Below are 13,542 nucleotides of genomic sequence, written 5' to 3' on the forward strand. Positions count from 1 at the left end.
TTATTGCGCAGCACGCCAACAATGTTAATGAACCGAGATCCAATCTTCGATCTCACCCACAAACGACAAACAAGAAGAAATATAATATAGAAATAGTCAAATAGAATCAAAACATACCAAACAAACCACAAGACATAATATACGTGGAAAAACCCCAACAAGGGTAAAAAACCTCGGGTGCAAACTTGCACTATGAAGAAAAATAAAATTATAAGCAATATATTAACCTCTTCCCCTTAGATGTATAGAAAAAAAAAAAAAAAAAACTCTTTACATACACCTTAGAATACCTCTCATAACTCTAGAATAACCCTAGGGATACTTATTTATAATTTAGTCAACTTTCCTTTCGCACCTTTGTGAAACCGCCTCAAATTTACGCAGTCCTCATCAAATTCACAAACAAATTTGCGTAACCTCAACTGGTCGAGCAGGCTCCTCGACTGGTCGAGCGGACCCTCGACTGGTCGATATGGGCCTCGATCGGTCGAGTACATCGGACCCAAAAAACTGCAACTCGCTGGACTTTGAGTCGAGCGAATCCTCGATTGGTCGAGTAGGCCACTCGACCGGTCGAGCAACCCACTCGACTGGTCGAGTGGCCCAGTCTAGATATAGCTCCACATCTCAAGAGTGGGTTTCTGACAAAGAAAAAGGCATTGACAAGAACACTAGAGGTGGTAGAAGGGTGTAACAGTAGCGATAGTTGAAGCAGCAATCTAAGTTGAGGATAACAGTAATGGTGAAAGAATCGTATTCTACGAACAAGAACGCCAAAAAATTGCTGGAAGATCGTTGGGTACGAACGAGGAGGGTTCGTCTGGTTTAACTGTCTTTTCACGTGTGTGGGGGAGGGAAATGGATTGGCTACTCGCCCTGCCACCAGCCAATGGCTAATGGTCGGTGATCTGTGTGCCCCACCATGATGTATGTGTCTCATCCATGCCGTCCATCTATTTTTCTAAATCATTTTGTGCTATGAAACCAAAAATGAGGTATCTTCCAATCTCAAATGTACCACATTAAAGGAAACAGTGCTGAATAAATGTGGACCATTAAAAACTTTTTGGGGTCCATAAAAATTTTGGATCAAGCTGATCTTTGTCATTTGCCTTCATCTCGGTCTGTATGATCTAATCAAAAGATTGGATGTCAAATAAACAGTACAGTGGGCCTTAGGAGGATTTTAATGGTGGATATCCAATCACTATTGTTTTCCTGTGGTGTGGTCCACCTGAGATTTATATCCCTCGATTTTCTGGGATCAAGCCCTAAAATTATCTGTAAGAATAGATGAATGGAATGGATTAAACACATACATCATGGTGGGGCCCACAAAGCACTGACCACCAGCAACTGGGCTAGTGGGAGTAGCCAATCCGTTTCCGTGGGGGAGGGGGGTCGCTATTACCTGGTTCGGTAGCCGCCTGTGGGGCTCACCGTGAGATTCCAGTCCAATCCATGCTGTCCATCCGATTTGTATTATAATGTTAGGGCATGGCCAAACAATCATCGGGATTCTACTTAGGAGTGGACCACACCTCAGGAAAACATGGGGATTGAAATTTGGAGCACTAACTTATGTGGGCCAACGGGCGTATTGGATCGGGCTGAAATTTGTGTCTTCCTCTCATCCAAACACATGTGACCTTATGAGCGCCCGGATGGCCCATACATGGACCGGATGAAGGTTTCAATGGTAGACATTTCACACGTGTGGGCCACAAGACAAGAAAGTGCCTGCAACTACCTTAAAGGCACGGGAAAACTGCAGTGCTATTTTTGTCTGAAATATTTTTAAATGCCATCAAAGGTCCAAAAAAATTAAAGAGGTACCTTAATTTCCTAATTAAGGTAGATCTTGGGTATACTTTGGTAATAAATCAAATCCAAAGATCAACTAATACCTAGAAAAGCCTGAATAATGGTAATAGGCTAGAAAAGGATATAAAACTGACGAAATAATGGGTAATCATACCAGTCTTTGTAGCTGAACGTGGACTATACTCACACATGACGCGGATTGCATGGGAACTGCTTGGCGTCGTGATGTAGCAAAGTTCTGTAAGCCTCATCATGAGGTATAGGTTATATCCACATTGTTCATCCATTTTCCAAGATTATTTTAGGAAATAATCTAAAAAATAAGCAGATCTAAAGCTTAAGTGGACCACATCACATAAAGGTAATGGGGAATGAATCGCGTACCATTAAAAACTTCATGAGGTTTAAAAAACATTTGGGATCAAGCAGATACATGTGCTTTCCCTTTATCTAGGCCTGTGTAACCTGATGCACATGTTCTGATGGCAAATTCACATCATGGAGGGCAGGGCTCCTGAAAGGTTTCAGCAATGGGCTTCATTGTCCACACTGATTTACATGGTGTGGTATAGTTGGGAAGCGGATTGGCCGGTGTAACACCTACTGCCAACTTTGCTGATGTGTGCATGTGGCGTCTTCGAGCGAGTGGGTCAGGACCTCCGGTGCCGAGATTTACGTACAAACGGTTGATAGATATAAAAGTTACGTATTGCAGGGCCTGCAATGATGTATTTATTATATCTACACCGTATATGCTTTTGGCTAGAGATCATTTTAGTGTATGATCCAAAAATGAGACATATTCAAAGTTTAATAAACTACGCAACAAATAGCAATGGGACAATGATTCCCATTGTTAAAACATTCAAGGGGCTCACCATATATAATGTTTATTTTCCATCTAATTTGGTCATAAGATCACACGGACCTGGATGAATAGAAAAACAAATATCAAATTGATCCAAAACTTCTGTGACCCTAAAAAGATTTCAATGGTAGGCACTTAATCTCCACTGCATTTTGTAGTGTGGTCCAATTGATCTTTGGATTTAACTTATTTTTGGATTCAAGCCGTAAAAAGATATAGGAAGAAGGACAGACAGTCTAGATATAACACATACCTCATGGTTCACCCCACATAACTTGGTGACATCAACATATAAGGAAGCTGGGATGCGGATTTCCAAGGAAAGCCTTTTGCATGAAGTTCCTGCCTAAGGATGCTGGGTGGGGCCCACAGACATGTTTTTGGTAAATCTACCCATTCATCCCTTTTAGAGTTCATTTTAAGACATGCAACCAAAACTGAGGTGGATCCAAAACTTAAGTGGCCCACACAAGAGGAAATAGTGGAGATTCAATGAGAACCATTGAAATATTCCCGTGGCTATAAAAGTTTTTTGTCACATTAATTTGTGTGTATTTTAACTTTATTTTAGGGGTATTGACCTTATAAACGGTTTGTATGGCATATAAACATTAACGTGGAGCTAGAAAGATTCTAACAATAGGCATTTCTTTTCCTCGTTTTTTCTCTAGCGTGATCCACTTTAGTTTAGCATCTACATCAACTTTTGGTCCCATGTTCTAAAATGAAATCTAAAAATATATGGTTGGGGTGGATTTCTTACAAACATCATAGTGGGCCCCACTCATAAACTTCCCAAGAACCTGCGAAAGGCTTTAGCAGAAAATCTGCATACAACGAACATTCTACTTTATTTTTTGCCCATGCCTTAAAATGATGTTGCAAAATGGTTAAACAGTATGCATATAACTGATGTAGAGTGGGTGACGGACACTTTCATGTCCAAGATGGATTAGAGAAGGCCCGATCAGAGGTAGAAGCCATCCATACCGTCAGAACCTTTAAACAGACAAATCTTGCAAACCAGAAGGAGTTACTCAACGTACCATATATAAATTTAGGGTAGGACGAGCTACTTTAGCCAACTAACCCGGCATTGCCCATGCCAAATTTACAAGATTCCATCATGTCGACAACCAAATTCCATTTTTAGTTATGTTTTTACTATAAATAGTAAGTTTTAATTTGATTATAACTCTTCATTCATTGGGCTTTAGTAGTTGTGTCCAACATGAAAAGTGCTTAGAATAATTAAGAGAATAATGTGGTTAAGCTACGTAGGACACTTACATAAAAAGTAAATTTACTATTTATAGTAAGTTACGAATTTTTAGGAGTTTTAGTTATAGTTTGTTTCTAATTTCTCTCTCATTGCTTGGTATCTTTATTTAAAGGATCCTGAACTTGTTTATTTGATTAATTGATCAATTAAATTTTAAATTTATTAGAATTTATTTTTATTTTCTTGCTTTCTTTCCTCATGGATTTGAGAAGTCATTGTGAGGAGTTCAGAGAAGCTCCATGGATTCGGAGTAGTTATCCTTGAGGAAGACGGTGATCGACCTCATTGCGTTCATCCTTGTGTCAATAATACATACATCGTATGTATATAACACATATAACATATGGATCACATAAGTTTGCCACAGTAACACCACACACCATGCAATCAGCGTCCCTCACACTTTCTCTGTACGCCAATCTAGATGTTCAAATCATTATGCCAGTGTACATCATTGCATGGTAAAAAAGGGCTCAAATCCATGAGGTCAGTAGATCCTTGACTGTGGGGTCCACCATGATGTATGTGCCTTACATCCATCCTATCCATCCATTTTGACAGCTCATTTTAGTGCATTGTCTTAAAAATGAAGCACGTCCAAACTTCTAGTGGACCACACAAAAAACAGTGGTGATTGAATTCCCACCATGAAAAAATTCTTAGGACCTACCAGAAGGTTTATTAGTCATCCAACCTCTTAATAAGGTCATAATGACCAAAATGAAGGGACCACAAATATCAGCTTGATCCAAAACTTTTGTAGCCCATAAGAAGCTTTTTAATGACCAATCACCAGTGATCCTGTGGCATGGTTCACCTGAGATTTTGATCTGCTTCATTTTTGGGGTCGTACCTTGCAAGAGGGTAGCTAATGGATGTCCTCTTATGGTAATATTTTTTAAGAGATTTTGACCTTCCTAGCATCGTTGTATGGTCTTTCAAATATTTCGAAGGTGTCCATCTAACAAGTTTTGAAAAATTATTTGGACCAAAATACCCTTGTTCTTGGTTTCCATTTGTAGTTATACGGTTTTTAGTGGATAAGGATTGCATCCTACCCCACGCGAACAGGGCTCTATGGGGCCCACCATGATGTAAGTGTTTTATCCATGTCGTTCATCATTGTTATTAGATCATTTTAAGGTATGAGCCAAAAACTGAGGCAGGTACAGAGCTTAAATGGACCACAAAGTGGGGATTGAACTTCCACAATTAAAAACTTCTTAGGAGCTGGAGAAGTTTCTGATCAAGCTGATATTTGTTTTTTCACTTCATCCACACCTACAAGACCTTATGAATAGGTTGTATGGTAAAACAACATCATGGTGGACCTTAGAAAGGTTTTGACAGTGGGTGTCATTATCATGGCAGATTCCTTTGGTGTGGTCCACTGGAGTTGTGGACCTTCTTCATTTTTTTGGCTCATACTTCAAATGATCTGAAAAAAACGATGAAAGGTATGGATAAAACACTTACATCATGGTAGGTCCCACAGAGCCCTGCCCGGACAGATTACTATCCGGGCAGGGGTAAGACGCAATCCACTTACGATCGTATTAGAAAGTGATGTCTATGGAAGCCTTTTTTTGCGCATGGGCAAGGCCCAACTCGTAGGGCCTACATTGATGTATGTGTATAATCCATGCCGCCCATCTTTTTATCCTTGTCATTTTAGAGTTAGGGCCCAAATATCAGCTTGATCTAGAGCTTGTGTGGGTCACGTAATAGAAAATAATGACAACAATGACACCCACCATTCGAACTTTCTAGGTTCAATGTGATGTTTTTTAAAAGTGGACACTACTCAAGTCAGACTTTTTGGGCCCAAGGCAAGCTGGCTGACGAGGTGTATGGAACAAATCAACCCATTTTGGGCCTCTTTGTAATTTGTTTTTATAAACAAACTTCCATCTACACATTTTTTTGGATCACACAGAGCTTCATTGCCATCGTGACTGAGATTTGGAGGAATTGTTTGGTCCACCTGAGATGTAGCTGCTTTATTATTATTATTATTAATCTCAAGCTCTAAAATAATCTTGCAAAACAAATAGATGCTACGGATGTACTACATATACATTAAACTGCGCCCCACGGTCAGGCCGCACCTAATCCGCTCCCCTGTACGACGGTGGTAGTGATTTTTGATTTGACAAAGAATAGTTGTGGACCGGAGAGAGGATACGTTGAAGCGCGTCGAATTATAATATGGTGGAACCATTTCTCCAAGTTAGATAGGATAGCAGACAAATAATCATTCCAAACCGTCCATCTAGTTTCCCCTATTATGGATGGCATATGCTTCAAAACCAATGTAGATTTGGATGATTCTGGCTATATGATCAGTGGCTTCCAAATCAACGACGGGAAACAAACATGGCTAGCAGTAAATCGCTTAATGCGGTAAGATTAAGTAATGGCTAGGATTGTCTGATAAGTGTAATTTTTTACACAGGCCATAGATGGATGATCCAATTGGTACTGGCTCTACCATGTGACGGTGAAGAGATGTGAAATAAAAGCACTACAATGGGACCATCCGTCTACCAGGACCAGTAGAAAAAAATTAATGTACTCATAGGACTAAATCTCTACCGTACACCTGACAGATTGAGCAATCTGGTCCATCCATCTCATGGCCACCAGTAAGTATAGCTTATTCTAATCACAAGTAGTCCATGTTAGAGCCCAATATAAGGATTAATGATGGATGTTGGAAAAGCCTTCTGACAAGGAAGACAACAATCAATTGAACGGAATTTGATTAGAATTGAAAGGGATGAAAAGAAAAGGGGGGGTGGGGGGGGGGGGGGGGGAAATAATTTGCCTTAGTCCCACACATCCTATTACTTTTGCCATATGAGGAAGTCCCCTCACCATCTTCTCCTAGGGGCCTGTTTGGGAGCCTAGATTTGTAAACCCTGTATTCGGAACCCCCGGAATTAGAAAACCCCTTGGATTTGCAATCCTCCCCATGTGTTTGGCACACTGGAGTGTGAATCAACTTTAATCCAAAAGTACCTAGTCATGGTATATTTATAGGGATTTGAATTTAATTATTAAATCAACTTTAATATCTCTAATTAGTGATATATATATAAAATTTTTGATACAATGGTTGTGATAAGCCCGCTAAAATATATGCTTTGCTCGAAAATGATGAAATTCCAAGTCTTAGATGGGCCACAAGCACAAGATCATGTCTGAGTGACTAACCAACAATTTTTAATCGTTGATTTACATGGACAATATTTGGACGGTGTTGGACAATATTTGGACAGTGTTGATTTACATGGACAATATTTAGACAGTGTTGATCATCATTAGTGGGCCATGTGCCCAATAGAATGATAGTGTATGGTGACACACATGTTACACCTGCAACTATTGAAATGATTTAAGGTGTAATCCAAGCTCTTATCATGGATTGCAAAACCCCTATTGGAAACCCCTGGATTTGAAACCTAGTTACTTTATGCTGTCAAACAACCAGGGGATTTGAAACCCCAAATCCCGTTGATTTGAAACCCAGTTACATTATGCTGCCAAACCCAGTTTTTAATCACCAATCACCATTGTTCCTGTGGCATGGTCCACCTGAGATTTGGATCTCTTCATTTTTGGGGTCGTACCTTGCAAGAGGCTAGCTAATGGATGTCCTCTTAGGGTGATATTTTTTTTTAGGGATTTTGACCTTACTAGCATCGTTGTATGGTCTTTCAAATATTTTGAAGGTGTCTATCTAACAAGTTTTGAAAAATTATTTGGTCCAAAATACCATTGTTCTTGGTTTCAATTTGTAGTTATACAATTTTTAGTAGACGAGGATTGTGTCCTACCCCGCCCGGACAGGGCTCTATGGGTCCCACCGTGATGTAAGCATTTTATCCACGCCGTGCATCATTGTTTTCAAATCATTTTAAGATATGAGCCAAATACTAATGCAGGTACAGATCTTAAATGGACCACAAAGTGGGGATTGAACTTCCACCATTAAAAACTTCTCGGGAGCTGGAGAAGTTTCCGATCAAGCTGATATTTGTTTTTTCACTTCATCCACACCTACATGACCTTATGAATAGGTTGTATGGTAAAACAACATCATGGTGGACCTTAGAAAGGTTTTGACGGTGGGTGTCATTATCATGGCAGATTCCTTTGGTGTGGTCCACTGGAGTTGTGGAACTTCTTCATTTTTTTGGCTCATACCTTAAAATTATTTGAAAAAAACAATGAAAGGTGTGGATAAAACACTTACATCATGGTAGGCCCCATAGAGCCCTACCCGGTTGGATTACTGTCCAGGCGGGGGTAGGACGCAATCCACGTCGTATTAGAAAGTGATGTCTATGGAAGCCTTTTTGTGCACGGGCAAGGCCCAACTCGTAGGGCTCACATTGATGTATGTGTATAATCCATGCCGCCCATCCTTTTTTCCTTGTCATTTTAGGATTAGGGCCCAAATATTAGCTTGATCTAGAGCTTGTATGGGCCACATAATAGAAAATAATAATAATAATAATGACACTCACCATTGGAACTTTCTAGGCTCACTGTGATGTTTGTTAAAAGTGGACACTAACCAAGTCAGACTTTATTGGTCCCAGGCAAGCCGGCTGACAAACTGTATGGAATGAATCAACCCATTGTGGGCCTCTTTGTAATTTGTTTTTATAAACAAACCTGCATCAACACATTTTTTGGATGACACCAAGTTTTATTGCCAGCGTAACTGAGATTTGGAGGAATTGTTTGGTCCACCTGAGATGTAGCTGCTTCATTATTATTATTATTATTAATCTCAAGCTCTAAAATAATCTTGCGAAACAAATAGCTGTTGTGGATGTAATACATATGCATTAAAGTGTGCCCCAAAGTCACGGCCGCACCTAATCCGCTCCCCTGTACGACGGCTGTATTGATTTTCAATTTGACAAAGAATAGTTGTGGACTGGAGAGATGATACAGTGAAGCGCGTTGAATCATAATATGTTGGAACCATTTCTCCAACGTAGACAAGGCAGCAGACAAGTAATCATTCCAAACCGTCCATCTAGTTTCCCCTGTTATGGATGGCATATGCTTCAAAACCAATGTAGATTTGGATGATTCTAGCTATATGATCAATGGCTTCCAAATCAACGATGGGAAACAAACATGGCTAGCAGTAAATCGCTTAATGCGGTAAGATTAAGTAACGGCTAGGATTGTCTGATAAGTGTGATTTTTTACACAAACCAAAGATGGATGGTCCAATTGGTACGGTGTAGATATGGATCTGCTACTGGCTTTACCGTGTGAGGGTGAAGAGATTTGAAATAAAAGCACTCTTCCTATGGGACCATCTGTCTACCAGGACCAGTAGAAAAAAATGAATGTACTCATAAGACTAAATCTCTACCGTACACCTAACAGATTGAGCAATCTGGTCCATCCATCTAATGGCCACCAACAACTATAGCTTATTCTAATCACAAGTAGTCCATGTTAGAGCCCAATATAAGGATTAATGATGGATGATGGAGAAGCCTTCTGACAACGCAGACAACAATCAATTGAAGGGAATTTGATTAGAATTGAAAGGGATTAGAAAAAAAAAAAAAAAAAAAAACACAAGGGGGCTTTGTCAGAAAATCAGTTGCCTTGGTCCCACCCATCCTGTTACTTTTGCCATCTACGGAAGTCCCCTCACCATCTTCTCCTAGGGGCCTGTTTGGGAGCGTGGATTTGTAGCCCCTGTATTCGGAACCGCCAGAATTATAAACCCCCCTGGATTTGCAATCCACCCAGTGTGTTTGCCACCCTAGAGTGTGAATCAACTTTAATCCAAAAGTACCTAGTCATGGTACATTTACAAGGATTTGAATTTAATTATTAAATCAACTTTAATATCTCTAATTAGTGATATATATATATATAATTTTTGATACAATGGTTGTGATAAGCCCGTTGAAATATATGCTTTGCCCGAAAATGATGAAATTCTAAGTCTTGAATCGGCCACAAGCACAAGATCATATCTGAGTGACTAACCAACAATTTTTAATCATTGATTTACATGGACAATGTTTGGACGGTGCTAGACAATATTTGGAGAATGTTGATTTACATGGACAAGTTTGGACGGTGTTGATCATCATTAGTGGGCCATGTGCCCAATAGAATGATAGTGTATAGTGACACACATGTTACACCTACAACTATTGAAATGATTTCAGGTGTAATCCAAGCTCTCATCGTGGATTGCAAAACCCCTATTGGAAACCCTTAGTTGAAAATCCCCTAGATTTGAAACCTAGTTACTTTATGCTGTCAAACAACCAGGGGATTTGAAACCCCAAATCCCGTTGATTTGAAACCCAGTTACTTTATGCTGCCAAACCCAGTTTTTAATGACCAATCACCATTATTCTTGTGGCATGGTCCACCTCAAATTTGGATCTGCTTCATTTTTGGGGTCATACCTTGTAAGAGGGTAGCTAATGGATGTCCTCTTAGGGTGATATTTTTTAAGGGATTTTAACCTTACTAGCATCGTTGTATGGTCTTTCAAATATTTCGAAGGTGTCTATCTAACAAGTTTTGAAAAATTATGTGGACCAAAATACCATTCTTCTTGGTTTCAATTTGTAGTTGTACGGTTTTTAGTGGATGAGGATTGCATCCTACCCCACTCGGACAGGGCTCTATGGGTCCCACCGTGATGTAAGTGTTTTATCCACGTTGTTCATCATTGTTTTCAGATCATTTTAAGGTATGAGACAAAAACTGAGGTAGGTAAAGAGCTTAAATGGACCACAAAGTGGGGATTGAACTTCCACCATTAAAAACTTCCTGGGAGGGAGAAGTTTTCGATCAAGCTGATATTTGTTTTTTCACTTCATCCACGCCTACATGACCTTATGAATAGGTTGTATGGTAAAACAACATCATGGTGGACCTTAGAAAAGTTTCGACAGTGGGTGTCATTATTACGGCAGATTCCTTTGGTGTGGTCCACTGGAGTTGTGGACCTTCTTTTTTTTTTTGGCTCATACCTTAAAATGATTTGAAAAAAATGATGAAAGGTGTGGATAAAACACTTACATCATGGTAGGTCCCACAGAGCCCTACCCGTATGGATTACTGTCCAGGTGGGGATAGGATGCAATCCACGATTGTATTAGAAAGTGATGTCTATAGAAGCCTTTTTGTGCATGGGCAAGGCCTAACTCCTAGGGCCCACATTGATGTATGTGTATAATCCATGCCGCCCATCCTTTTTTCCTTGTCGTTTTAAGGCCACGGCCTAAATATCAGCTTGATCTAGAGCTTGTGTGGGCCACATAATAGAAAATAATGATAACAATGGCACTCACCGTTGAAACTTTCTAGGCTCTCTGTGATATTTGTTAAAAGTGGACACTATTTAGATCAGTCTTTATAGGCTCAAGGCAAGCTGGCCGACAAGGTATATGGAACGAATCAATCCATTGTGGGCCTCTTTGTACTTTGTATTTATAAACAAACCTGCATCAGCACATTTTTTGGATCACACCGAGTTTCATTGCCAACCTAACTATGATTTGGAGGAATTGTTTGGTCCACCTGAGATGTAGCTGCTTTTTTATTATTATTATTATTATTATTAATCTCAAGCTCTAAAATAATCTTGCAAAATAAATAGCTGCTGTGGATGTAATACATATGCATTAAAGTGTGCCCCATGGTCAGGGCCGCACCTAATCTGCTCCCCTGTACGACGGCTGTATTGATTTTCAATTTGACAAAGAATAGTTGTGGACTGGAGAGATGATACGGTGAAGCTCGTCGAATCATAATATATTGGAACCATTTCTCCAAGGTAGACAAGGCAGCGGACTAGTAATCATTCCAAACCGTCCATCTAGTTTCCCCTGTCATGGATGGCATATGCTTCAAAACCAATGTTGATTTGGATGATTCTGGCTATACGATCAGTGTCTTCCAAATCAGGGACAGGAAACAAACATGGGTAGCAGTAAATCGCTTAATGCGGTGAGATTAAGTAACGGCTAGGATTGTCTGATAAGTGTGATTTTTTACACAAACCATAGATGGATGGTCCAATTGGTACCGTGTAGATATGGATCTGCTACCGGCTTTACTGATGTGACGGTGAAGAGATGTGAAATAAAAGCACTCTTCCTATGGGACCATATGTCTACCAGGACCAGTAGAAAAAATTAATGCACTTATTGGACAAAATCTCTACCGGACACCTAACAGATTGAGCAATCTAGTCCATCCATCTAATGGCCACCAGTAAGTATAGCTTATTCTAATCACAAGTAGTCCATGTTAGAGCCCAATATAAGGATTAATGATGGACGATGGAGAAGCCTTCTGACAACGAAGACATCAATCAATTGAAGGGACTTTGATTAGAATTGAAAGGGATTTAAAAAACAAAGGGGACTTTGTCAGAAAATCAGTTGCCTTAGTCCCAAGTATCCTGTTACTTTTGCCATACATGGAAGTCCCCTCACCATCTTTTCCTGGGGCCTGTTTGGGAGCGTGGATTTGTAACCCACTGTATTCGGAACTGCCAGAATTAGAAATGGCCAGGATTTACAATCCTCTCAATGTGTTTGGCACCCTTGGAGTGTGAATCAACTTTAATCCAAAAGTACCTATTTATGATATATTTATAGGGATTTGTATTTAATTATTAAATTAACTTTAGTATATCTAATTAGTGAGATAAATAATTTTTGATACAGTGGTTGTGATAAGCCCGCTGAAATATATGCTTTGCTTGAAAATGATGAAATTCCAAGTCTCGAATGGGCCACAAGCACAAGATCATGTCTAAGTGACTAACCAACAATTTTTAATAATTAATTTACATGGACAATGTTTGGACATGCTGGACAATATTTGGACAGCTGCCAAACAACCAGGGGATTTGGATCTTCGTTAATTTTATTTTGATGCCTTAGAATAACCTGAGAAAAGGGATAGACGGTTTGGATGTACAGATACATCATGGTGGGCCCGTTCGGAGCCAGGGACAGGCGGGGTAGCACGCAATCCGCATCCCTTCCGAGTAAGGAGTCGTAGCTTAGTAGGATCCTAATAATTTCGTAGGCAAAAAAAAAAATAGCATGGTTAAAGTCATGCATGGTGGGGGTCACCGTGAAGAGAACTTTGTCATTGAGAGACGGTGGTAAGGATAAGCAAGAGCTTAAAGACTTCCGCTACGCATTAATTAATGAAATGCTTATGGGAAGAATCCCACGAAGGAGAGAGCTAAAATAAAAAAGGAAGCAGAAGAAGAAAAAGTTTGGCGGAGTGCGATGGATGATGAGGAAGCGCTCAGATATTACTCACGAAATTGATAGCTCATACGCGTCAAATAAGTAAGTCGATCATGAACCAAAAAAATGCATTGGCCAACATTTATTGACGGTTAAATATTCAATCAACATAATTTGAAGGAGGGCATCCCATAGTTTATTTGATTTAATGTATACTATGTCTACAATTTCTGAGTGCCGGAGTATCATGCCTCCTAATCTGCCAGAGTAACAAATAACTCCGAAAGAAG

Source organism: Magnolia sinica, chromosome 3 (genome assembly GCF_029962835.1).
Source record: "Magnolia sinica isolate HGM2019 chromosome 3, MsV1, whole genome shotgun sequence".
Lineage (NCBI taxonomy): Eukaryota > Viridiplantae > Streptophyta > Magnoliopsida > Magnoliales > Magnoliaceae > Magnolia > Magnolia sinica.